The sequence below is a fragment of the Pseudophryne corroboree genome, chromosome 1 (genome assembly GCF_028390025.1).
Source record: "Pseudophryne corroboree isolate aPseCor3 chromosome 1, aPseCor3.hap2, whole genome shotgun sequence".
In the NCBI taxonomy this organism is placed as follows: domain Eukaryota; kingdom Metazoa; phylum Chordata; class Amphibia; order Anura; family Myobatrachidae; genus Pseudophryne; species Pseudophryne corroboree.
Window position 1 is genome coordinate 846,869,192 of NC_086444.1, and position 27,068 is coordinate 846,896,259.

Consider the following 27,068-nt stretch of genomic DNA (forward strand, 5'->3'; position numbering starts at 1 on the left):
ACATAGTGCCCCCTACACATATGTTGCACATTATTAATGCATTTTTACACACATAATGATCCTTACACATATTCTGAACACTACTGCACAACCAACCCAATCACATGCACACAGCACTCACACTGCCACTAACACTGTGACCTCTGCCTCTGCTTGGATACAGATGTGTCCTCATAAATCTTGCCTCAATGCCAACATCGGGCACCTTTTTTTTATGAATATGCATCTTATTTGCATTGCTATGTGGCTAGGATGCACAAGCAGCTTCTGTTGATTAAAATGATATGCAGCATGCATATATACTGTGTGAGACTGTGGCTGTGTCTGCATATGAAATGCTACACACAGAATATAGGCATGTCGCATATCATTTTAATCAGCAGAAGCTTCTGATGCCCCTAGGCATATCAAATGCCCTAGGCAATTGCCTAGTTTGCCTATGCCTATGGCCGGCTCTGTCCACAGTGCTGCATTACCAGCGTTGTGTACCTTACAGCTTATTGCTTGTCTTTTTCTGCCCTATACATAATTTGCTACAGCTGTCATCAATCTGTTGCTGGTAATCAAGGGGCTCTGTGCAGCAGAGTCTGTAAAAGAATAGGTTATCACACCATCCAACATGATATGGCTACTGGATATGACCAATCAGAATTCTGTTTCTTACATTCTACTTCTTTGAAAATCAGAATAAAAACTGTTGCCGTGTTATTTAAGGGTTGGTCAGCCTTCACGTTTTTAATAGAAAAAAAATCTTCAGAAAAGGGAGCTAATCTTTTTTTATTTTTTTTATTTTTACCAAAGATGTCCTTAGCCATTCTAAATATATATCTATATATACATACTGTTTATTGAAGTAAGTTTTCGATGTGCATAGTAAAATATGATATACTACAGAATTGGGCAAACTTCCCTTCCAAGTTTTACCTACACAAATTTGCACAAATCAATATACAGAAGTGGGTACTTATTGTTGGTAGCATTGAGACTGCCACTGTGCCTTTTTGGCTGGTGTCCATTATTAAGGGTGGCACCCCACTTACTGTATTCCTTCAAAGTAAACCGGTATGATGTAAGGAACAAATCTGTGTTTTACTAATTGAATTTGTAACGCAAGCACAATGTTTTGCGTAGATTATAATCCATGCCAGCACAAGAAGCGGCACTGTTTTTGCATTTTTGCTGTATGGATAATGCTTGTAGGCCCACTGTTAACATGAATACAGCTTCCTATACGAGTCAGGAGGTTAGACTTTTCATGAGAGCAGAAGCAAATCCTTGATTTTTCATTTGGAACTACACCTTTGCTCTTGAGCGTTCTTCTTATTCTCTGCAAAGACCAAATACATATATTGCAAGCAGTTATATAAAAACTCTATACCACTAACATAGAAGTGCATTGGCTTTAACAGCTCTTCAAATGCTTTTTCATTTTTTTTTCTTAAACATGTTCCAATGTATAGAGTGTGTCTAGATAGACAGTCAATAGATGGACCCCATATGGTCGACATGCATAAGGTTGACAGGTAAAAGGTAGACGGTGCTTTAGGTTGAAAAAGACAATTGTCGATACAAGTGTTTCTCCTGCTGGGTCCTCAGGTTATCCACAGGATAACATTGGGATATGAGGTAGCGACAGCGGATTTGCACCAATCGATCAAAGCTTTCGGCCTCCCAGAATGCAACGGGCCCGTCCCTATATCCCCACCTCCTGGCTCATGCAATTCAGTTTTTTGTTTGGTGTGGCAGGAGCCGGACTGTGGTCAATGGGCTGCTGGTTTTCAGCAGCCATAAGTTTATTTTATTTTATTTTATTTTTATAGTCTTACTATATTTTTTTGAACGATCTTTCTATCTTATACGTACCTTAGAAAGAGTTGCTCCAACAACTCCCTGCCGGATCGCAACAACGCTTACCCACGTGTACAGTGCTGTTTCGGCAGACGTCTGTGTAGGATGTACTAGCAAGTCCAACAGACGTTACCAAGCTGTGGCCAGAGCACGGGGAGAAGGTAAGGCATCGGTTCCGCTTAGTAGGGGAAACTCGAGACAAAGCCGCACTGTTTCGGGATGGAGACTACTGAACAGTCGCTGACGCTACTGCCACCTCGGGTGCACCAGCGCTAGGCCTCAGGGATCATAGGCCCCGGGGTAGTATGAGACCGCGATCCTTAGGGTTGATGTCAGCAGTGGGGAGTAAGACGCTTCCTTGGTCTACCCCTCCCCCCCTCCCGGTTCATGACCAGTTTCCTCCATGAACTGAGTTCCCGCTTCCGTCTGAGGTGCTGTGTATCTAAAAGGACCCAGTCGCAGCATAGGCAGCTGTATGACTGGTGCATCTGTGTTTACTGTAGGTTCACGGGGCGATTGTGTACACTAATAGCATCTGAATCCACTCAGCGTTCACTAACGTATCGATTGATCCTGGTAGCAGGGTGAAGTCTCCCTGTATCCCATTCTCCTGAGCCGGGTGATACAGCACTAAGGGGGTCATTCCGAGATGATCGTATCTGTGCTAAATTTAGCACAGCTACGATCATTCACACTGAGATGCGGGGGGGACGCCCAGCACAGGGCTATCCCTCCTCACATGTCAGTGCCGCCCCCCTCCCCCCCCCCCCGCAGAAGTGCCAGCGGCGATGCCTTTGAACTTCAAGAGTAGCTCTCGACCAGTGCAGCTTTAGCGTGCTGGCCGGGAGCTGCTCATCGCTCCCCGGCCCACAGCGGCTGCGTGTGACGTCATGCAGCCACTGCGGCCCGCCCCCCGTACAGTCCGGCCATGCCTGCGTTGTCCAGACCACGCCCACGAAACGGCGGCCAAGCGCTGCCGTTCCGCCACCCCCGCTCAGCGACTGCCTCTGCCTGTCAATCAGTCAGAGGCGATCGTAGTGGCCTGGCGGCCTTCGGCCGTCTGGCATGCGCCGGCACACTGCGGCGGCGCATACGCAGTTCTGACCCGATCGCACCCCTGCGATAAACTGCAGCGTGCGATCGGGTCAGAATGATCCCCTAAGTCTCTGTCTACCTTTGGTACGAATAGTGCCTGATGTATATGACTCTGTAAACTATTGCTGCTGTTTTCTTTCGCTGTGCGACCGAATACATTTAAACTCCTATATAAGGTAATGTAGTATTATGTTTCTCCTACATACTTGAAATGTATATGTAGTTGATCATGTGCTCATATTGCTTATTATACTAATGTATAACCTGTGGCTGATTGCTAGTGTGATTGCTGACTTTACTATTTTCTGTCAGTTTCTGTGTATTCCGATCCTCAATGCTGGTGCAAAGCAGGGAGGGATCGGATTGTATGTCACTTTAACAAGTTTTAAAGTGATTTCAGTCACAATTTGTGTAGTTAACACTGTAAAGGTGTGTGATTTATTTATAATGTCTGAGAGACAAGGTTGAGGAGGATACACTCTCCACAGCAGCACCAACACTCATGTCATGTTTGTTTTGCAAAGCTGGGTTAACCTCTCAGGATCTGGTTCAAAATGGATTATGTGCAAATTGTTTTAGCTTTCACCAAAGCCTCTTGAATAATCCGAGGCAGGCACAGGTTCAGGTTGAACCCCCGTGGGCCACTTTTGCACAGACATTATCCAGTATAGCTGAGTGGATAATTCCAGTTTCCGTACCAGGGATAAGTTACCCTATTAACCCTACATGCAACATTCCACCTGGGGGTTATCACATCCAGTACAGGAATTGGCAGCCTCTCATCAGAAACAGGCTGAAAGGCTGGTGGTAAGTAAATCACATAGACATGAAACAACATCTTCACAGTCTACACTTGTTTCAGATGAGGACTCATCGCACTCCAAGTCTGCATACAGAGATGAGGAGGAAGGCCTCAGCTCAGTGGATATTCCTGAGCTAACTAGTGCTATGAAAGCCATTTTGTCCTTAGAGGAGGCAGCAGAGCCTTTGTTAAAATCTAAGGCACCTGTGTTTAAATGTCCCAAAATAGTTAGAACAGAGTTTACTGGGTCAGAACAGCTGACGGAAATTATGCAAGAGGCTTGGGTTACACCCAGTAAGAAGTTTAGAATTCCGAGGAAATGGAATTCCCATTATCCTCTTCCGGCTGGGGAAAAAGGGAGGTGGCTCCCAAAGTAGACACACAGTTCATCTGATTGGTGCGAAAATCTACATTACCTCTGCCTTCAACATCATTAATTGATGTCACGGATAGGAAAATAAAACCATTTTCTCCTTGTCTGGGGCAATCATAAGACCAGCCATGGCTTTGACTTGGATGGCAAAAGCAGTGCCAGCATGGGCTGATGCATTGGAGGATGACCTTTCAATGGCATCTAGAGAGCAAAAATCCCATATTGCACATATCAAACAGGCAGCTATTTTTATGGAAGAAGCAACCTTTGATATGGGTATAATTGCCTCTCGGGCATCAGCCACAGCAGTAGCGGCTCGCAGAGCATTTTGGCTACGTACATTGAAAGTTGACTCAGAATCTAAGAAGGTTCTGGAGTCTTTGCCTTTTACTGGAGATACTCTTTTTGGTAAATAATGAAACAGTATTTTGGATTCAGAAGCAGACTCCAAGAAAGTGAAGTTTCCTTCCACACATAAATCCAAGCCTAGATTTCCAGTTTCTCTGCCCTTTCGGACTCAAGGGAAAGCAGAAGGAAAGGGTTATGGCAAACCGTCTCAATCTGACAAGTCTGGTAAGACAAAAAAAAGCATTGGGCTACTAGAAGGCCGGCTTCCAAATCAAAAGATAAACCATCAGCCTGATGGTGCGGGCTTCCACCTGGGGACCCCAGAGTGGGAGGCCAACTTCTTCAGTTTGCTCAGATCTGGCAGCAGTCTACCACAGATGCCTGGGTGCAAGAAGTGGTATCTCACGGTTATGCGTTTGCTTTCAAGAAACACCCTCCTCCAAAGGTTTTTTCGTACCAGCCCATCTTCGGTGGAAACGAAGGCCATGGCTTTGCAAGTGGCAGTTCAGAAGTTGCTTTCATTCAGGAGTGATAATTCCAGTTCCTCCTGCACAACGAGGACAAGGTTTTTTTCCAACCTGTTTCTAGTCCAGAAGCCAAATGGGTCGTTCCGGCCCATACTCAATCTCAAAGTGCTGAACAAGTACATTTGGGTGTCTCAGTTTCATGTGGAGACTTTATGTTCCATTATTTTGGCCATGGATCCGGAGGATTTTATGGTATCCCTGGCTATCCAGGATGCTTACCTTCATATTCCTATAGCACTGTCCCATCAGTGCTATCTCAGGTTTGCTATCCTCCAGCAACATTTTCAGTTTCAGGCCCTACCATTTGGACTGGCCACAGCTCCCAGAGTGTTCACCAAAATTATGGTGGTAATGGCATCTTATCTCCGTCAGCAGGGGAAAAGGATTTTTCCATACCTCCTACGATTTATTAATCCTGGCACAATCTCAGGAATTGCTTCAGTGTCATCTGCGGCAGACAATAGCCTTTTTGCAGAGACATGGTTGTCTCATAAATTGGGCAAAGTCGTCCCTGGTTCCGTCACGTAACGGATATCTCACTTGGGGGCTGTGTTGGATTTGGGTCTTCAGAGAGTAATTTTACCTCTGAACAAAATATCCAAAATTCAGTCAAGGATTCAGGAGCTGCTACACAGTCAAAGGGTATCCATTCACGTAGCACTGCGTTTGATGGGGTTGATGGTGTCGACATTCGACATGGTGGAGTATGCTCTGTTCCACTCGAGGCCTCTGCAACATCTGATTCTTTCCAAATGGAATGGTTTTCATCAGGCAATAAAAACGCAGACTATGGTCCTTCCTCTGTAAGTAAGGAGGTCATTAGCCTGGTGGCTGCAGACATTCCATCTGGACAAAGGGAGACCCTTTTGGATATCAGATTGGGAAATTCTGACAACAGATGCCAGCCTTCAGGGCTGGGAAGCGGTGTCAGGAAGAAGTTGCTTCCAGGGGCAGTGGACTAAGGAAGAGAGTTGCCTGCCAATAAATATATTAGAACTTCGGGCAATATATATGGCACTTATTCAGGCAAAGGACATACTTCAGGGGAAACGAGACCAAATCCACTCGGACAATGCAACGGCACCTCAACCATCAGGGAGGAACTTGCAGCCAAAACGCAATGAAGGAGGTAAGTCACACGTTAAAGTGGGCAGAACTTTATCATCCAGCCCTGTCCGCAGTGTTCATTCTGGGAGTCCTAAACTGGGAAGCGGATTTTCTCAGTCGACACGCCATTCATGCAAACGAATGGGCTTTACACCCCGAGGTCTTCCAAATTCTGGTAGACAAGTGGGGGTTACCGGCGATAGATCTCATGGCGTCCTGTCAAAACAACAAAGTTCCCGCATATGGGTCATGTCACAACTGAGGGCCTGAGCTGACGGGAGGCAGCCTCAGTTGTAGGGACTGAGGTGTAATGGAACCTGGCAGGTTGTATCAGACCCCTAGACATGTAGAAGAATTGCCCGAAGGCGTGACCACGACAACCAGGAATAAAAGTCAATGATGTTTATTTATGACAACTCCGCAACACAGCAGCAATAAAAGAAAACGTAAAAGTCAGCAAAGAATAAATACAGTTCCTGAGTACTACAGCATGGCAGGAGCCACAGGGCACTGGTAGTGTGAGATAGTTCTTATGATCTTCTAGATGGAAAGTCCTTACCAGGCCCGGCTGTAGCAATGGAGATAACCCAGGATTATACCAGCTGGTGTTCCAGGAAGAGCTGGGTTGCTGAAGGTAAAACAGCTGCTGTGGATACTGGCTGGAACCAGACTGTTGTTAGCACGGAGTGGATACTGGCTGGAACCAGTTAAATAATAAATGAACTTTGGGAGCGATGAAATGTGAACTGAAATGTAGAACTTGAGAGCGGAGAAATAATAATTCCGGTGGAGAGTGGTAAAGTGTAGAAAGGACACCGGCCCTTTAAGGGAAGCTGTACTCTGCTGGAAGCTGAGGCTGGAAGCAGGTAGTGTTGTAGCTGGAAACAGATGAATCCACAATGGATTGGAGAGTCAGGCTACACCGCAGGTGGAATGCTGGTGCGGGTCTCTATGGTGGAAGTCTTGAGACAGGAGCTGGAACCTGGAAGACAATCATAGAAGAGAGACAAACAGGAACTAGGTTTGACAACCAAAGCACTGACGTCTTCCTTGCTCAGGTACAGCTTACTTATACCTGCAGCAAGGAAGGGGTTGGCTAGGCAATTATGCAAATCAACAACACAGACAGCAGATTGGTGGAAATGATCAGATGACAGAATCCAAGATGGCTGCGCCCATGCAGACACTTGGAGGGAAGTTTGGTTTGTAATCCATGTGGTCTGGGAAACAGTAATGGCGGCGCCGGCCACCGGAGACAGGAGACGCCAGGCTGATAGATGCACATTTAACCACGCGGGCACAGCGGAGGCCGCGGCTGATGAAAAGACCACTCTGTATGTGGAAACTCAGGAACAGCGGAATCCGGTCCTGGAACGCTGAGCCCGCCTTAGGAGGCATCTGAAGGGTAAGTAATGGCGTCCAGATACCCGGATCGTGACAGCACCCCCCCCTTTAGGAGTGGCCCCAGGACACTTCTTAGGCTTTAAAGGAAACTTTGCGTGGAAATTTCGGACCAAGGCAGGAGCATGGACGTCAGAGGCATTGGTCCAAGAGCGTTCTTCAGGACCATAGCCCTTCCAGTCAATGAGATACTGAAGTTGACCGTAACGGTGACGTGAGTCCAGGATCTTGGCCACTTCATACTCAACGCCTCGTTGAGTTTGGACTTTCGGAGTTGGTGGAAGTGAGGAATGAAACCGATTCAAGATTAGCGGTTTCAACAGGGAAACATGGAATGTCCTGGGTATTTTTAAGAAGGGAGGTAACTGGAGTCTGTAAGCAACAGGATTGATGACTTGATCAATTTTGAAAGGACCGATGTAGCGAGGTGCAAACTTCATACTGGGAACTCTTAACCTCAAATTCTTCGTGGATAACCATACCCGATCACCCACCTTGAGAGCAGGAACTGCTCGACGCTTCTTATCCGCAAACTTCTTGTACCTGAACGATGCCTTGAGCAGAGCTGATCGTACGCTCTTCCAGATATTGGCAAACTGATGCAAGGTGATATCCACTGCGGGAACAGAAGTTGCTGGAAGCGGTTGGAACTCAGGGACTTTAGGGTGGAATCCAAAGTTGGTGAAGAATGGTGTTGAAGAAGATGAAGAATGATACTGGTTGTTATGACAGAACTCGGCCCAGGGAAGTAATTGAACCCAGTCATCTTGAGAGGAGGACACATAGATGCGGAGGAAGGCCTCCAAGTCCTGATTCACCCTCTCAGTTTGACCATTGGTCTGAGGATGGTAAGCCGTGGAAAACTTTAACTTGACTTGGAGGACTTGACATAAACTTCGCCAGAATTTGGCTGTGAATTGAACTCCTCGATCTGAGATAATTTCTTCTGGAAGACCGTGGAGTCGGAAGATCTCTTGTATGAATACTTGAGCCAACTTGGAAGCTGACGGAAGACCGGTGAGAGGAATGAAGTGTGCCATCTTGGTGAACCGGTCAACTACCACCCAGATGGTATTGAACTTGTTGCACATGGGCAAATCTGTAATAAAATCCATCGACAAATGGGTCCATGGTCGACGGGGAACAGATAGTGGAACCAGTTGCCCCGCAGGCGACTGGCGGGATACTTTATGTTGAGCACACTTTGGGCAAGATGCAATAAACTCCAAAACGTCCTTTTTCAGAGTTGGCCACCAATAGGACCTAGAGATAAACTCCAGGGTTTTTTGGATACCTGTATGTCCGGCAAAACGGGAAGCATGGGCCCAATGCATGAGCTTCTTCCTTAGTGTCGGCTTCACAAAACTTTTCCCTGATGGGGGCGTAGAGTCCATCCCTACCGTGGAGAATGCCAACGGATTTATAATAGGATGCTTGTCTGAAGACTCTGACTCATTTTCTTGCTCCCATGAGCGGGAAAGGGCATCGGCCTTGCGATTCTGAGAGCCCGGACAGAACTGGAGTTTAAAGTCGAACCTGGAAAAGAAAAGTGCCCATCTGGCCTGACGAGGGTTGAGACATTGTGCGCCTTTTAGATATAGAAGGTTCTTGTGGTCTGTAAGGATGGTGATTGAATGAGAAGCTCCCTCCAACAGATATCTCCACTCCTCTAGAGCGAGCTTGATGGCTAGCAACTCCTGGTCGCCAATGGCATAGTTGCGCTCCGCTGGGGAGAACTTCCGTGAGAAGAAACTGCAAGGATGTAAATGACCATCTTTAGCCCTCTGAGATAACACCGCTCCTACTCCAACGGAGGAGGCATCCACCTCTAAGATGAAAGGAGAGTCGATGTCAGGCTGTTTCAGGACAGGTGCAGAGATGAACCTCTGTTTTAAAAGATGAAAAGCTTGCATGGCTTCTTCAGACCACTTGGACGGGTTAGCACCCTTCTTGGTGAAAGCAGTAATAGGCGCCACAATGGTGGAAAAGTCTCGTATAAACTTTCGGTAATAATTGGCGAACCCTAAGAACCTCTGGACCCCTTTGAGGGTTAAGGGTACCGGCCAATTCTGGATTGCTTGTAGTTTCTCAGGATCCATCTCTAGTCCGGAACCAGACACAATGTACCCTAGAAACGGAATGGACTTGACTTCAAAGACGCATTTCTCTAATTTGCAGTAGAGATGATTGACACGGAGACGGGACAGAACCTCTTTAACCCAAAAACGATGTTCCTCTAAATCGTTGGCAAAAATGAGGATATCGTCTAGATAGACCACGACATGACGGTATAGAATGTCTCTGAAGATCTCATTGACAAAATGCTGGAAGACAGCTGGAGCATTGCTCAATCCGAAGGGCATGACGAGGTACTCATAATGTCCGTCACGGGTGTTAAAGGCGGTCTTCCACTCGTCACCCTCACGGATCCGGATGAGATTGTATGCACCTCTCAAGTCCAGCTTTGTAAAGATGGTAGCTCCGCTAACTCTGTCAAAGAGCTCAGTAATCAGGGGTAAAGGATAACGGTTCTTGATGGTAATGTCGTTCAAACCTCTGTAGTCGATGCACGGCCGCAGACCACCATCTTTCTTCTTTACAAAAAAGAAGCCTGCGCCGGCTGGAGAAGAAGAAGGTCGAATGAACCCCTTTGCTAGGTTCTCTTTAATGTATTCCTCCATAGAATGCGTCTCAGGCAGAGACAACGGATAAGTTCGGCCTCGAGGTGGAACCTTCCCTGGAACGAGATCAATCGGGCAGTCCCATTCTCTATGAGGAGGAAGGATATCAGCAGAAGCTTTACTGAACACATCCGTGAAATCTTGATATGGAGGAGGTGGAACATCAGACGACCTGGGGGAGGAAGAACAGACAGGCAATACTTTAAACAAACATGTCTCAGCACAGGAGGAACCCCATGCCAGGATTTGCGTAGTCGTCCAATCAATTGTAGGATTGTGAAGACGGAGCCATGGAAGGCCCAGGACCACAGGATGTGTGGCTCTTGGAATCACTAAAAAAGAAATAAGTTCGGAATGAAGAACTCCCACTCTCAGACGAACTGGTAGAGTCCTTAAAGAAATAACTGCATCAAAAATTTTGCTGCCATCCACGGCAGTTAAAGAAATGGACGAAGGAAGTCTCTCGGTGGGTAGGGACCACCGTTTAACATAGGCTTCGGTAATAAAGTTCCCAGCTGCTCCGGAATCAAGGAGGGCAATGACGTTCCGATAACGTTGAGCAACTTGAAGCGAGACTGGGAGATTACAATCTTGAGGAGATGGAGAGGAGATCATTACTCCTAGCCGGCCCTCTCCTTGGCGAGCTAGGGTCTGGAGTCCTGGACGTTTGGGACAGGCAGTAATGGTGTGAGATGGAGCTGCACAATAAAGACAGAGAGACTTGGAGAGGCGTCTTCGGCGCTCAGCAGGAGTTAAACGGGAACGACCAATTTGGCTGGACTCATCTTTAGATGATGACAGTTGGCGAGGAGGAGGAGCAGAAGATTTTGGAGCAGATGATCTTACACGCTCAGTTGCTCTCTCTCTGAAACGTAAATCAACTTTCGTGCAGAGTGAGATTAGCTCATCTAACTTGGAAGGTAAGTCTCTGGTAGCTAACTCATCTTTAATACTCTCAGATAAGCCATGCCAGAATGCAGCATACAGGGCCTCGTCGTTCCATGCCAGTTCGGATGCCAGGATCTGGAACTGTATAAGATATTGTCCTACAGTACGTGATCCCTGGCGCAAACGGAGAATCTCAGATGAAGCTGAAGTTACCCGGCCTGGCTCGTCGAAGATACGCCTGAATGTTGACACGAATGTAGTGTAGGAGGATAGCAGGGTGTCGGACCTCTCCCATAACGGTGATGCCCAATCAAGGGCTGAGCCACTGAGAAGAGAGATAATGTAGGCAATTTTTGTACGGTCACTGGGAAAATTGCCAGGTTGTAGCTCAAACTGAATCTCACACTGGTTGAGAAATCCCCTGCAGAATCTTGGAGATCCGTCAAATTTTGCTGGCGTTGGAAGATGAAGACGTGGAGCAGAAATGGGTAAGGTGGGTGGGGTTATAGCTGGAGTCACTGTGGTTGACGCACCGGACGCGTCTGATCCACGGAGGGTTGTCTGAATCCCATCCAGCCGAGTAGAGAGATCCTGGAGACAGCGGATGATGTGGCCCTGTGCAGCCTCCTGATGTTCAAGTCGGGCTGCCAGTTCTTGCATCGGCCTGGCCGCTTGATCCTGATCTCCGGCTGGATTCATTAGGTCAGTGCTTACTGTCACAACTGAGGGCCTGAGCTGACGGGAGGCAGCCTCAGTTGTAGGGACTGAGGTGTAATGGAACCTGGCAGGTTGTATCAGACCCCTAGACATGTAGAAGAATTGCCCGAAGGCGTGACCACGACAACCAGGAATAAAAGTCAATGATGTTTATTTATGACAACTCCGCAACACAGCAGCAATAAAAGAAAACGTAAAAGTCAGCAAAGAATAAATACAGTTCCTGAGTACTACAGCATGGCAGGAGCCACAGGGCACTGGTAGTGTGAGATAGTTCTTATGATCTTCTAGATGGAAAGTCCTTACCAGGCCCGGCTGTAGCAATGGAGATAACCCAGGATTATACCAGCTGGTGTTCCAGGAAGAGCTGGGTTGCTGAAGGTAAAACAGCTGCTGTGGATACTGGCTGGAACCAGACTGTTGTTAGCACGGAGTGGATACTGGCTGGAACCAGTTAAATAATAAATGAACTTTGGGAGCGATGAAATGTGAACTGAAATGTAGAACTTGAGAGCGGAGAAATAATAATTCCGGTGGAGAGTGGTAAAGTGTAGAAAGGACACCGGCCCTTTAAGGGAAGCTGTACTCTGCTGGAAGCTGAGGCTGGAAGCAGGTAGTGTTGTAGCTGGAAACAGATGAATCCACAATGGATTGGAGAGTCAGGCTACACCGCAGGTGGAATGCTGGTGCGGGTCTCTATGGTGGAAGTCTTGAGACAGGAGCTGGAACCTGGAAGACAATCATAGAAGAGAGACAAACAGGAACTAGGTTTGACAACCAAAGCACTGACGTCTTCCTTGCTCAGGTACAGCTTACTTATACCTGCAGCAAGGAAGGGGTTGGCTAGGCAATTATGCAAATCAACAACACAGACAGCAGATTGGTGGAAATGATCAGATGACAGAATCCAAGATGGCTGCGCCCATGCAGACACTTGGAGGGAAGTTTGGTTTGTAATCCATGTGGTCTGGGAAACAGTAATGGCGGCGCCGGCCACCGGAGACAGGAGACGCCAGGCTGATAGATGCACATTTAACCACGCGGGCACAGCGGAGGCCGCGGCTGATGAAAAGACCACTCTGTATGTGGAAACTCAGGAACAGCGGAATCCGGTCCTGGAACGCTGAGCCCGCCTTAGGAGGCATCTGAAGGGTAAGTAATGGCGTCCAGATACCCGGATCGTGACAGGTCAAGAACAAAGGATCCCAAAGCAATCTTTGTGGATGCCCTGTCAGTGAGGTGAGACTTTCGTCTTGCCTATGTGCTTCCACCAATCGCCCTGTTACCCAGGGTGATGCGAAAGGCAAAAAAGGATGGGGCGCCGTGATACTAATAGCTCCGGCTTGGCCCAGAAGACATTGGTACACAGGTCTGCAGAGGTTGTCGATGGATGCTCCATTCCTACTCCCTCAACGTCCAGATCTACTGTCTCAGGGTCCTTGCTATCACAAGCACCTGGATCGACTGTCTTTGACGGCGTGGCTCTTGAGACTGCCATCTGAAAGCAAGAGGATTCGCACAACAGGTAATTCAAACAATGCTCAGAGCAAGGAAACCTTCCTCAGCTCACATCTATAGAAACATAGAAACATAGAATTTGTCGGCAGATAAGAACCACTTGGCCCATCTAGTCTGCCCCCTTTCCCCTGAACCTCCCCCCCTCCAGTCTCAGTGCATGTTCTCGTGTCCTATTGCTTCTCTTCATTTGGAGAATGTTTCCCTCCTGGACTTTGTTAAAACCCTTGATATATTTGAAAGTTTCTATCATGTCCCCCCTTTCCCTTCTCTGCTCCAAACTATACATATTGAGATTTCTCAGTCTTTCTGGGTATGTTTTGTGATGTAGGCCATGCACCATTTTAGTTGCCCTCCTTTGTACAGTTTCTAATGTATTAATATCCTTTTGAAGATATGGCCTCCAGAACTGAATACAGTATTCTAGATGAGGCCGTACCAATGACCTATTCAGTGGCATTATTACTTCTTTCTTTCTGCTGCTGATTCCTCTCCCAATCTATCACCGAATATGGCATGCCTATATTCAGTGGTGCAGTGACTGGAAATTTGATCCCTAGGTCTTTCAGAGTTTCCAGAGTCCTAGCATTCCTTCAGTTAGGAATGGACAAAGGTCTAAGGGTGGCTTCCTTGAGAGTGCAAGTGTCAAAATAGACTGTATGGTTCCAAAAGAAAATTGATGTACGCACTTTTTTTTCCAGGGAATGCTGCACATTCAACCTCCTTTTGTTCCTCCTACAGTGCCTTGGGACTTAAATTTAGTCCTAAAGGCCCTTTAAGTTGCCCCATTTGAACCACTAAAACGAGTGGATTTTAAATGGTTGCCAGCTTAAGTTCTCTTTCTACTAGCTATTGCCTCAGCTAGAAGAGTTTCAGATTTAGGGGCATTGTTATGTCACCCTCCTTTTCTGATTTTTTTTTTTTATCCAGATAGAGAGGTTCTCAGAACCAAATCTAGGTATCTTCCTAAGGTGGTGTCTAAATTCCACCTTAACAAAGAAATTGTAGTCCCAGCATTCCAAGGGCCGGACCTTTCTGCGGAAGATGCATCGTTGGATGTAGTCCGTGCTTTAAGGATCTAGGTAGATCGTACCAGTGCCATCAGAAAGACAGATACTCTCTTTGTTCTCTACGGATTTCACAAGAGAGGATGGCCTGCTGACAAGCAGACACTGGTGAGGTGGCTTCGAATGACTATTTCAGAATCATATTCTCAAGCTGATCTCCCTGTTCCGGCTAATGTCTCTGCTCACTCTACTCGTAAGGTAGGTCCCTCATGGGCAGCACAACGGGATGCTTCAGCAGAATAGATATGTAAGGCAGCCACATGGTCTTCCATTAACACATTCATTAGACATTATGCCTTTGATACCTTTGTCTCTCAAGACGCTGAATTTGGGCAAAGAATTCTCCTGTCCAATCAGGAGCGTCCTGTAAATACCAAATTGCTTTCTAACAAATATTTAAAATGCCCACTCTAATATATACTACAGACGCCAGGCGCATCTTATTACCATATACGATGAATGTGCACTATACATCGCAAAACACTGCATCCCATAAGAGAAAACAATACACCCACACATTATCTGAGTTCCAAAGCTCATTGATGTACATATTTGTTAATAAAAGGATATGGATTCAATATATTACAATGTCAAGTATACATATAGTTAATTGGTTACAATTCATACAGTAAGCAGTTAATACATACAGTTACAGGCCAGCATACCATACCATTCCCTCAATGCATCTTCCTCTTAATATATCTCTCTCTCTCAGCAAATAAATACAGGAACTGATCTAGAAGCACCTCCATCATCGTCTGGCACAAAACAGCAACTGGCAACTGTGTGTCTCTGTAATGTGTTATCTAGTTTTGGGGGAGGGAACTGTCTCATTCATGATGAGTCACTAGTCTGTTCGTATGCTAAACAGGTTTAGCCTTGAAGACATCAAAAGGGGCTGACCTGAGCTTCCTGTCCACTACCTGTTTCTGTAAATGTCTATTGTCCTAATATGTGATTTTAGCTTTCATACATTTAATCATAACTCCTTGTTGCAATGTCCTACAACTTAATAACAAGTATCAAATGAATCTACACATTAATCTGCTTGCTTTAATACCAAATATGACAGGCCTATCTTGCTTCGTTCCAATAATACACATACATGACATTACTCCATTATATAATGTTAAATCATTATGATGTCTGGCGCTTGATATTATTATAATTATGTACTGTATGAAATAAGTGTCGAATCCATCTCTGTGGCATGTCCGTGTAAATGCGTGTGTTACCATATATTGCTGTGCTCTCTGCGCGTATTTGCAAGTATAGCAACTCGTGTGTGTAGTCTGTATGTTCTTTCTATGTAATATTTTTTACTTCGACAGTCCACCCTTTGGCAGCAAACAATAACTGCCATCAATTATTAACATAAGAAAAAAATATTTCAGACAATAATCGGTGACTTAGACACAAATATGTATTCATTTCACAAATCAGACACTTGACTATATTTGGGGAAGACCGGGAGGAGGACGAGACATCCTCTATATGCACTCAGCGGTCACGGGGACCACTGGTTGGGTGTGGGACAACATTCAACCTATAGAATATGCTGGGACAGTGCTTTGGCCTATAATGTCTGATTTGCGATGAACATTTCACACATACATGTACCTACGTCTTTGTACACTGATGTTTGGATTCGATTGAGGTTCTGCTGGGTAGATGAAGAAGACAAACAAATTGTGAAAGTGACATATAAAATTTTCATGATCTACATATTCCTATCATTTTCTGAACATTGTTTCCATTTCTGGAACGTATGCTAGGTCTGTTTAATAATTGAACAAGGGTTATAAGTAGTGTCCTTCCTAAATAACATAAACCTTCGGAGTTCGGGGAGAGCCACTCATAAACCTTTCTTCCACATATATTAATGAGCCCTTTATCTGCAATGTGTGAATAGCCATTGTCTGATTGTTCCTGATTACCTCCGAACTCCATAACTACTAGACCTTTGATTTTTTTCTCTGACTTTAACAAACTGATCGGCTAATCCTGGGATCCTATAAGGAAATCACTCCTTCCTCCAGAACCAGTTCCAGTCCCACACTCGACTCCTCATAAAAAAACCTCGCAAAAATAGAATGTCCTGAAAAAAAAATGTTTGTCAGCGGGAAAGAGAGAAAAGAGAAATAGAACAAAACAACTCTTGTTCATAACAAATCAATTACAATGACTGGTCTTTCTGCAATCCTTTAGTACGCTCAGGTAGTGTTCAACAGTGCCGCCTCTCAGTCTTCACGGAACAGAGTCTCTGGTGATACTTTTGCGATCTCACTCCATTTACGAGTTCCTTCCGGACTACCAACTTTCCTGCAATGGGAATCGTGGACCCAAGTCTCTCTCTTGGCTACTTTCACTGGGATAGTGCTGTCAACAAAACTTGGTATGGTCCTTCCCACCTGTCTATTAGGCAACCTGAGCATAAGAACAGTCACACAGTCTCTTGGTTCACAATCAAGACAGTTAGTATTTGGCATACCAGCAATCAACAGTTTCAAGTTCTTTTGTCAAGTTCTCAAATGCTGGCTCATCTCAATAAGGTACTGTACGGTCACCTCATTGGTGTATTTCTGATCATTGTGCGGATCAATCATGACATGAGGTTGTCTTCCAAAAACAACCCAAAAAAGACACAAATACCAAAACCAAAACAAAAATAAATTTCGAAGAGGGTGATTCGTTAAGTGAAGATCTGGGAGTGGTTCCGATGCTACATAATACTAGTGGCAGTATCTATGATCACAATAGTACAATTTCAAGCTTTGCTCCTACTTCTAGGGGTACCATTATCTACGCACAAATTTCTGCGCAATTTTTCATTGCGGTAAACACAGCAGCATCCGTGGCGGCAGGATATGCCTCTACCCAGTTTTTGAAAACATCAGTGCACACCAATACATAACAATAATTCCTAAAGGGTGTTAACTGTACGAAGTCATTGTGTGTTTGCAGTGTAGAGTACCATGAGCATAACTCAAAAAAAAAAAAACATCTCTAGAGAAGAGAAAGAAGAAGAAAATAAAAAAGAAAATGTCAGGTTTGTCATTCACCAACAGGCATATCAGTGTCTATACAAAATTTCCCTTCACCAGTATTCTCATCCTTCCTCCACCCTTTGGGCATGACAGGGCACACTGCAGTAATACTGGTGTTATCCTGTTGGGATATACTGGGTTCGGGCAGTTGGTGACAGACGAGTTTGTAGAGGTGTAGAAGATTTTATAAAAATTTGACAACTGGATTGGGCACTACGGGGAAGTGATTCTCTACTTGGTCTACTCCCCTTAAAAAAAAAATCTGTGTTTATCGTATCGCTATTGGGACTATCCCAGCCATCAATCCAGTGTCCTGTCCATCCTAAGTTCATAGGGACCCCGGTATCTGTGAGATAATTTCCTCTACCTGTGATGGACATGAATCTAGAACCATGAAATGTAACATTAGTCTTCGTGGGTGTCTAACATACTTTGTACTTCCTGAGCGGGAGCACAGTATATGTATCTCATATCTAACAATGGGGGTAATTCCAAGTTGATCGCAGCAGGATTTTTGTTAGCAATTGGGCAAAACCATGTGCACTGCAGGGGAGGCAGATATAACATGTGCAGAGAGAGTTAAGGTGTGTACACACGGTAAGATATTTTCTTCCGATTCTGACTATATAGTCAGAATCGGAAGAAAATATAGTGCAGATCGCAAGGTGACAGTCACCTTGCGATCCCGATCCGATGCCGATGCGCGGCCCCGCGCGGTCGGCATCGGAAGAAAAAATAGGCTGTGCAGGCAAGTCAATCCTGACTATCTCTATAGAAGAGATAGTCAGGATTGAAATCGCACATAGCCAGCATCGCAAGCACAGTTATTATGTGCTTGCGATACTGGCTAAGTGCCGACCCGGCCCCCTGTCGCACGGTGAGAATCGGATAAGTCCGAATCTCACCGTGTGTATGCACCCTTAGATTTGGGTGGGGTGTGCTCAGTCTGCAATTTAATTTGCAGTGTAAAAATAAAGCAGCCAGTATTTACCCTGCACAGAAACAATATAACCCACCCAAATCTAACTCTTTCTGCACATGTTATATCTGCCTCCCCTGCAGTGCACATGGTTTGCCCAATTGCTAAAAAAAAATCCTGCTGCGATCAACTTGGAATTACCCCCAAAATTAAGTTAATCAGGGGCCATTTCTGCTAGGAAAAAGTAGCAAAAGTTTAGAGGCCCCATCTTAACCCCAGCAAGTTTTGTCAAAGGGTAATGTTGCATTTATTTTGTTCTTCCCATTAGCCGAATCTGTGTTTTCTATAGGGCTTATGATTCCTTACTATATGTCCCTTGGTCCCGTCTGTGTGTTTATTAATGTGGCTTGTGTTTTCTGTCTAGGGGTTCTATATTGACTATGTGTTCTACTCCTACAATCTCTGGCAAAATGCCCTTTCTTCCTACAAGTGTAACATATTATTGACCATTAGGGATCTGGGGTTTGGACTGATGGGTCTTTCCTGTATGTGCTAGTATACTTACCGTCCTCAACCTCTCCACCTGTTGTTCTCTGCGACTAGCACTATTCTTGTGATGTTCAATAGAACACTCTCTAAGATTAACTACTGTGACCCCTTTTCAATTTTGCAAAGAAGTCTGCACCCTGCCCTGAATGCCTTATTGAGCCCGTCCATTAGCACAGAGACAGCCACCTCCCATTTGCCGAATTAGTGTTTACCAGTGATCTTATCCAGATGGAGAGTTTTCTATTACTGCAAAAGACAAAAAAAAAAAAGTTTAACAACCTTCTAGGTCATGCGAAGTATTCATTCAATACTTCTCATCCCATATTAAGGGTCTGTACATGGTCCAACAAACATTTCCGAGCTCATCTTGACTAGGGGCATTACTAGGAATGAATACTTCTTATATGGTAACTGAAAGAAATACCTGGGGGTTACCTTGTCTCTGTCCGCTTTCCTACTGGCAAATACTAATGTGCGGAAAGGTTTTTCTCCATTTCTGACGTTACTTTCTTGATTTTTTTTTTTTGGGGGGGTTTTACTATATATGTACACAAATGATACCATACTTACCTGTTCCACTGGTCTCAGCCACTTCCCCCGCAGGCTACTGCTCTTCTTTTACCGGTCGGATACTCCTCTGAGTGCATGAGAAATGGCTGAAAACAATCAGGTCACCTTCTCCTCCTAAATAAAACTTCAACATTCATTAGTCATATATAGGTTACAGTCATATTTTTCATATTTTTATTATTTTCTATAGTTTGTATGCTGGCCGTAACTGCTTCCACATCTACGTATGGCGGTGTACTTGCATTCTCTTTTTTTTTTTCCTACTTGTTTATTGTTGCTACAAGTTCAAACAGTTCTTATATTTCCATTCTTGTCTTATATGACTTTGGTTAGACATACCACCTGCAATACCTTAGGATCAAACTCACCAACCCCTCTTGCTGCCACAGGTTTAAACAATTTGTATGTCTGACCCTTTGTTTTCTGGATTTTATCAGACATATTTTAATACCTACATTCTGCAGTACCTCTGGTTCAAAGCTGCCCACCCTAGGGAATGGTACCCTATCTTTGTCAGTCATACGTAACCATTCATTGCAAAAAGAAACCTGCTGACCCTCTCAGTCGCAATTCTGACCTTCTCGGTCCCGAGTCTGACCTTCTCGGTCCCAACTCTTCTGCCTGAACCCTGGCTGCCATACGTCCCTTAGTTGAGCAACTGGCTCCCATAATTTGTGGGTCTTGCCTTCTCGGCTAATCCCACAAATACCAAAATACTCAATATAAGGCGACGGTGAAAGTTCTCCGAGCGTTTTCACCCACGTTGGCCGGTACTACCATACACCGTCGATACCGAAGGCAATGTACAAAACTTAGGGCCCCTAATTGACCTATATTTACTGGAAGTTTTTAGGAATAACTTATCCTTTCCAGTAAAGTATCTGTCGTTGGAGATTTTCCTGAGAGAGACCAGCGAAAACTCCCTATGCACTTTTTATACAGAAATCACGCTTGCGTATGCTCTACACGGCGCTAATGATACCGCGATTTTACGCAAAAGCTCGTAAAAAGGGTATCAAGTTGCGCAATATATCGCACCCACAAACGCGCGGTCCAATCGCACAGCGTATAGGTACTTGTTACCTATCTGCCGTACGACCACTGGAATCGAATCACAAGCTGCGAAACCTCAGCCGGAGCGTATCAAAAAACTATATGGGTCACAATTAACAATTCCTTACCATGTTCCTGTGTAAGTCTCCTCACGACTTACGTATTCCAATCTATATTAATGTGAGTCAGCCGCCTCACGCCGCCAAGCCTCCACTCACTTGGTGTACCAACTACGGGATCCCGAATTCCCGGGGTTCAATACGTTCACTCCTACTTTCGCTCACTCAAATACACTTTGTTTTTCTGTACAGAAAATGTTCACTCGGCATGATTGGCAGCTTTAACCCCAGAGGCAATACAGTTTACACAAAAGTTTTATACTAATCTGCTTTAGAAACCGGGTAGTTTTGTGCTATTGTAGCATGGCTACTGTCCCACCTTTTAACTAAATGACACTATTATGTAATTTGTACTTCGCGCCCGCACTCTTACGCACTTTGCGTAAACACGCGACTGTGCGTGTCTTTTACGCTGCGTGCGCAGTCCTGTACTTTGTCCGAGACGTGTACAAAACCCTGCGTCCGCAATAAAACAAATCACACAACTCTATAAATGTGAACAATACTAATTACTATTGCCCACTAGACGCAACTTGTTCTGTATAAACTTTTATGCAGACCTGCATTTGTGTCTTTACACTTACTTCCTTAAAATACTGTTATTTAAAATGTATCTGTATAGCAAGCAAATGTATCCGATTTCACACAGATCTATAATGACTACAATAATCTATAATTTAAATTATATGATTCAGATTGGATAGCTATCTTGCAGAACATACACTGATATAAATATACACATAATTATAATAATATTATATATATATGTATCATTCACTGGCCTTCTATGTGACACCTTATCTCTTATTTGTATATCAAAGCTATGTGCTTTTCACTGCTAAAAAAAAAGCAGTTACACAGGTTAATTTGCATTTCAATGGCTATCCTATAGCAAACAGAGTTAACTAAATCCTGGGAAAGAAGAAGGGAAAAAAAAGAAGAAAAAAAAGTATTTTTTCTTTTTTTTTTTCCTGTGTGCAATTTCTTACACCAAGCCAAGCATTTATCTCACCATTTACTCTCACTAGGCCCAATTGAAACTATTTATAATTGACTATGGCATGGGTTAAATAAATGCATTGGTAACTCATAAATGGTGCTTGATGTGACAAAGGAAACTGATTGTTCTGAGTAGACTAAAAATCAGCTATTTAGAAAATGACCTTCCTAAAATGGCCACTGCTCCTCCCCCCTTCCACATCCATGAGGTTTACACAAGATGGTGGACAGGCCATGTGGTTAGTCTAAAATGGAGGACAGACCATGCGGCTTCCTTTGTCACAAAGAAATCTCAAATTATACAAGCACCAGAAGTTATTTTAGACCTGAGTTTAAAAAAAAACTATTTCAAGGCTATGCAGCAAGTTTTAAATGTACTTTTAAATCAACTTAACAGATAAACAATCCAATCTGAATCAAGCACAATATGACTTATTTGAACTTTGTTTTGCAACAATAAAAATACATTTTAGCATTTTAAATATTATGAGAAACACATTGTCCCTTGAATTTTCATATCATTGGCTTACTGGTAACACAACAATACACGTGGATGTTATTCATCAGCGTCGCGATGCGTCCATCGGTGCCGGTTGATTACAAACGCGGCTGTGATGTACAGTGCATCATTAAGACCATGATATCCCGGACGAGCACCCATCTGTAAATACCAAATTGCTTTCTAACAAATATTTAAAATGCCCACTCTAATATATACTGCAGACGCCAGGCGCATCTTATTACCATATACGATGAATGTGCGCTATACATCGCAAAACACTGCATCCCATAAGAGAAAACAATACACCCACACATTATCTGAGTTCCAAAGCTCATTGATGTATATATTTGTTATTAAAAGGGTATGGATTCAATATATTACAGTGTATAGTATACATATAGTTAAGTGGTTACAATTCATACAGTAAGCAGTTAATACATATAGTTACAGGCCAGCATACCATACCATTCCCTGAATGCATCTTCCTCTTAATATATCTCTCTCTCTCAGCAAATAAATACAGGAACTGATCTAGAAGCACCTCCATCGTCTGGCACAAAACTGCAACTGGCAACTGTGTGTCTCTGTAATGTGTTATCTAGTTTTGGGGGAGGGAACTGTCTCATTCATGATGAGTCACTAGTCTGTTCGTATGCTAAACAGGTTCAGCCTTGAAGACATCAAGAGGGGCTGGCCTGAGCTTCCTGTCCACTACCTGTTTCTGTAAAAAGCTGCTAGCTGAACGCAGCGAAACGCGTCAGGTGTACAGGGGACCCAAAGTCAGAGACTACTAATTGGAAGACCGAACCACCCCCCACATAAATTCCGGATCGCCATATACGAATTGGAGGACTCAAATAGCAGATTGGACCGACAACTTCTACAATCCGCATTGCATGAGGAGCTCACCATTCAAAATCCAAGAGCACGGACTCCTCTAGCGGTGATTGCTATCCTATGGGACACTGCTTACCTCCTATACATTCATATATACCGGACTCAGATCGATCTGGGGGATCAATTTGGAACGGACTCTTCCACTCACCGATTAAATCCCATTCTGACCAATTGGGTAACCCCCTTTTTTTATTACATCTACTGTATGATTTTATCAAGTTTTATCTATGTTGCATGCATTTTATGACATATTGATCATAAGAACTTAGTGATATTATCTGTTAATAAATTGTACTAGTAATATACTAATATCATTATTGTCAGAACGTATTCATTTAGCGCAGCCTTCCATTTTTCTTTGTCTATTTACCTTGTGGGGGTGACTCCCCCTTTTTTAAGGCAGCAGCTTGGTGAAACACCTTATACCCAAAGCGCCCGAGTACCCTTGGGTAATCAAACATTTACTGTTTCTGTAAATGACTATTGTCCTAATATGTGATTTTAGCTTTCATACATTTAATCATAACTCCTTGTTGCAATGTCCTACAACTTAATAACAAGTATCAAATGAATCTACACATTAATCTGCTTGCTTTAATACCAAATATGACAGGCCTATCTTGCTTCATTCCAATAATACACATACATGACATTACTCCATTATATAATGTTAAATCATTATGATGTCTGGCGCTTGATATTATTATAATTATGTACTGTATGAAATAAGTGTCGAATCCATCTCTGTGGCATGTCCGTGTAAATGCATGTGTTACCATATATTGCTGTGCTCTCTGCGCGTATTTGCAAGTATAGCAACTCATGTGTGTAGTCTGTATGTTCTTTCTATGTAATATTTTCGACAGTCCCCACCACTAAATTGCTTTGGGACATACCAATGTTATCCTGTGGATCCTGCAGGAGAAATAATCGTTATGGTAGACTTACCGTTGATAACTCTATTTCTCCTAAGTCCACAGGTAAGTCCACAGGGATCCCACCCTGACGTACCTGATTTGAGGATCCTTTCACCTACTAACCTCTTCCTTCTTGTACGGAAGGGTGTGCATGTGTGTTCTTCTCGCCTGATTAGGGCTCTCTATGATGCTTCTGCCTTGAGCTTTGTAAAACAACTGAATTGCCTGAGCCAGGAGGCGGTGATATAGGGATGGGCCCGTTACATTCTGTGATGCCGAAAGCTTTGATCGTTTGGTGCCAATCCACTGTCGCTACCTCATATCCCAATGTTATCCTGTGGATCTTGTGGACTTAGGAGAAATAGAGTTATCAACGGTAAGTCTACCATAACGATTATTTGGGGGGTTTTCACATATTTTTCAACTTTTACTTGATCTACCATCTACATGAACTACAATTGGGAATAGTAAGCTGTGCCGAGCACAGTGGTAGCGAAGCAAGGCTCCTTGCCCGAAGTGTACATACACTTGAGCATATACCCGTGAGCATATACGTGTGCCATAATTCTGGTCAATTATGATGACAAATAGAAAATTACACCAAAAAAATATAAAAAAACTTGCGTTAACTTTTTTTGTTAACCATTTCTGTGTCAACCTTTTGACCCTGTCAACCTTATGTACCTGTCTACCTTTTCCATGTCGACCCAGTCGACCTAATGCATGTTGACCATATGGAGTCGACCTAATGACTGTCTATCTAATTCCTGTAGATAGTCTGTAACACAACAGCAGTAGTTGTACCATAGTGCCAGTTTCCAGTAGCTGCTTTAATATTGGTGGTTGAGAATGTTTCTGCTTTATTATGATAGAGCAACATTATTATCTTTTATGTGGCACCACAAAGTGCGGGATTCAATTGGCCTTGATAGTTTACCATGCAAGGAAAAGGTTGTAGCCTCGGACTTTTATGGCCAGAGCTATTTATTTACAACCCCTGTTCCTTGTGCAGAAAACCTGTGGCTAATGCACGTTAACCCAGTATCTGAAACGGGTGGTCTTCAGTATGCCGTCGGTCGGGCTCCCGGCGACCAGCATACCGGCGCCGGGAGCCCGACAGCCGGCATACCGACAGCCGGCATACCGGCACTTATTCTCCCTCGTGGGGGTCCACGACCCCCCTGGAGGGAGAATAAAATAGTGTGGCGCGCATAGCGCGCCACCGTGCCCATAGCGTGGCGAGCGTAGCGAGCCCGCAAGGGGCTCATTTGCGCTCGCCACACTGTCGGTAAGCAGGCGGCCGGCCTCCCGGCGCCGGTATGCTGGTCGCCGGCGCCGGTATGCTGGTCGCCGGGAGGCCGGTCGCCGGCAGATCGTAGTGAACCCTCTGAAACTATGGGTCAGCGTGTTCACGGCACCCGCATATAAGGGCACGTAACGCAGATTTTTGTTCGAGTTTCCCTCAGGCTCAAACAGAAATCCGCTTTGAGTGCAGCCTCAGGGCTTGTCATGGGCTACAATGGAATAGCCCCAGCCACTACATTAGCCCGCGGTTAATTACCATGGATTATTGAATCCGGACCCAAGTGTCCCTAGTAGTGATGAGCGGGTTCGGTTCCTCGGAAACCGAACCCCCCCCGAACTTCACCCATTTTACACGGGTCCGAGGCATACTCGGATTCTCCCGTATGGCTCGGTTAATCCGAGCGCGCCCGAACGTCATCATCCCGCTGTCGGATTCTCGCGAGATTCGGATTCTATATAAGCAGCCGCGCATTGCCGCCATTTTCACTCGTGCATTGGAAATGTTAGGGAGAGGACGTGGTTGGCGTCCTCTCCGTTTATTAATCTTGAATTCTTGATGCAAAAATATTTGTGCTTATTGCTTAATTGTGGGGACTGGGGAGCAGCTGTATTATATAGGAGGAGTACAGTGCAGAGTTTTGCTGACAGTGACCACCAGTATACGTTGTCTGCCTGAAAAACACTCCATATCTGTGCTCAGTGTGCTGCATATATCTGTGCTCACACTGCTTTATTGTGGGGACTGGGGACCACCAGTATATTATATAGGAGGAGTACAGTGCAGAGTTTTGCTGACCAGTGACCACCAGTATACGTTGTCTGCCTGAAAAACACTCCATATCTGTGCTCAGTGTGCTGCATATATCTGTGCTCACACTGCTTAATTGTGGGGACTGGGGAGCAGCTGTATTATATAGGACGAGTACAGTGCAGAGTTTTGCTGACCAGTGACTACCAGTATACGTTGTCTGCCTGAAAAACACTCCATATCTGTGCTCAGTGTGCTGCATATATCTGTGCTCACACTGCTTTATTGTGGGGACTGGGGACCACCAGTATATATATAGGAGGAGTACAGTGCAGACTTTTGCTGACCAGTGACCACCAGTATACGTTGTCTGCCTGAAAAACACTCCATATCTGTGCTCAGTGTGCTGCATATATCTGTGCTCACACTGCTTTATTGTGGGGACTGAGGACCACCAGTATATTATATAGGAGGAGTACAGTGCAGAGTTTTGCTGACCAGCGACCACCAGTATATATAGCAGTTCGGTACGGAAGGCCACTGCTCTACCTACCTCTGTGTCGTCAAGTATACTATCCATTTAGATTCTATACCTGTGGTGCATTTTAGTTTTGCAGTTTGCTGACAGTGACCACCAGTATGTATAGCAGTACGGTACGGAAGGCCACTGCTCTACCTATCTCTGTGTCGTCAAGTATACTATCCATCCATACCTGTGGTGCATTTCAGTTGTGCGCAGTATATATAGTAGTAGGCCATTGCTATTGATACTGGCATATAATTCCACACATTAAAAAATGGAGAACAAAAATGTGGAGGGTAAAATAGGGAAAGATCAAGATCCACTTCCACCTCGTGCTGAAGCTGCTGCCACTAGTCATGGCCGAGACGATGAAATGCCATCAACGTCATAGTAGAGAGTATGTAAAATCCAAAAAACAAAAGTTCAGTAAAATGACCCAAAAATCAAAATTAAAAGCGTCTGAGGAGAAGCGTAAACTTGCCAATATGCCATTTACGACACGGAGTAGCAAGGAACGGCTGAGGCCCTGGCCTATGTTCATGGCTAGTGGT

The 27,068-nt window shown here is 44.6% G+C and overlaps 1 protein-coding gene across 8 annotated transcripts in view; it reads left to right on the forward strand.

Annotated features, from left to right (window-relative positions):
- Positions 1 to 27,068, forward strand: part of SEC31A (SEC31 homolog A, COPII coat complex component) — a 134,624-nt gene that overhangs the window by 13,363 nt on the left and 94,193 nt on the right. The window lies entirely within an intron of this gene.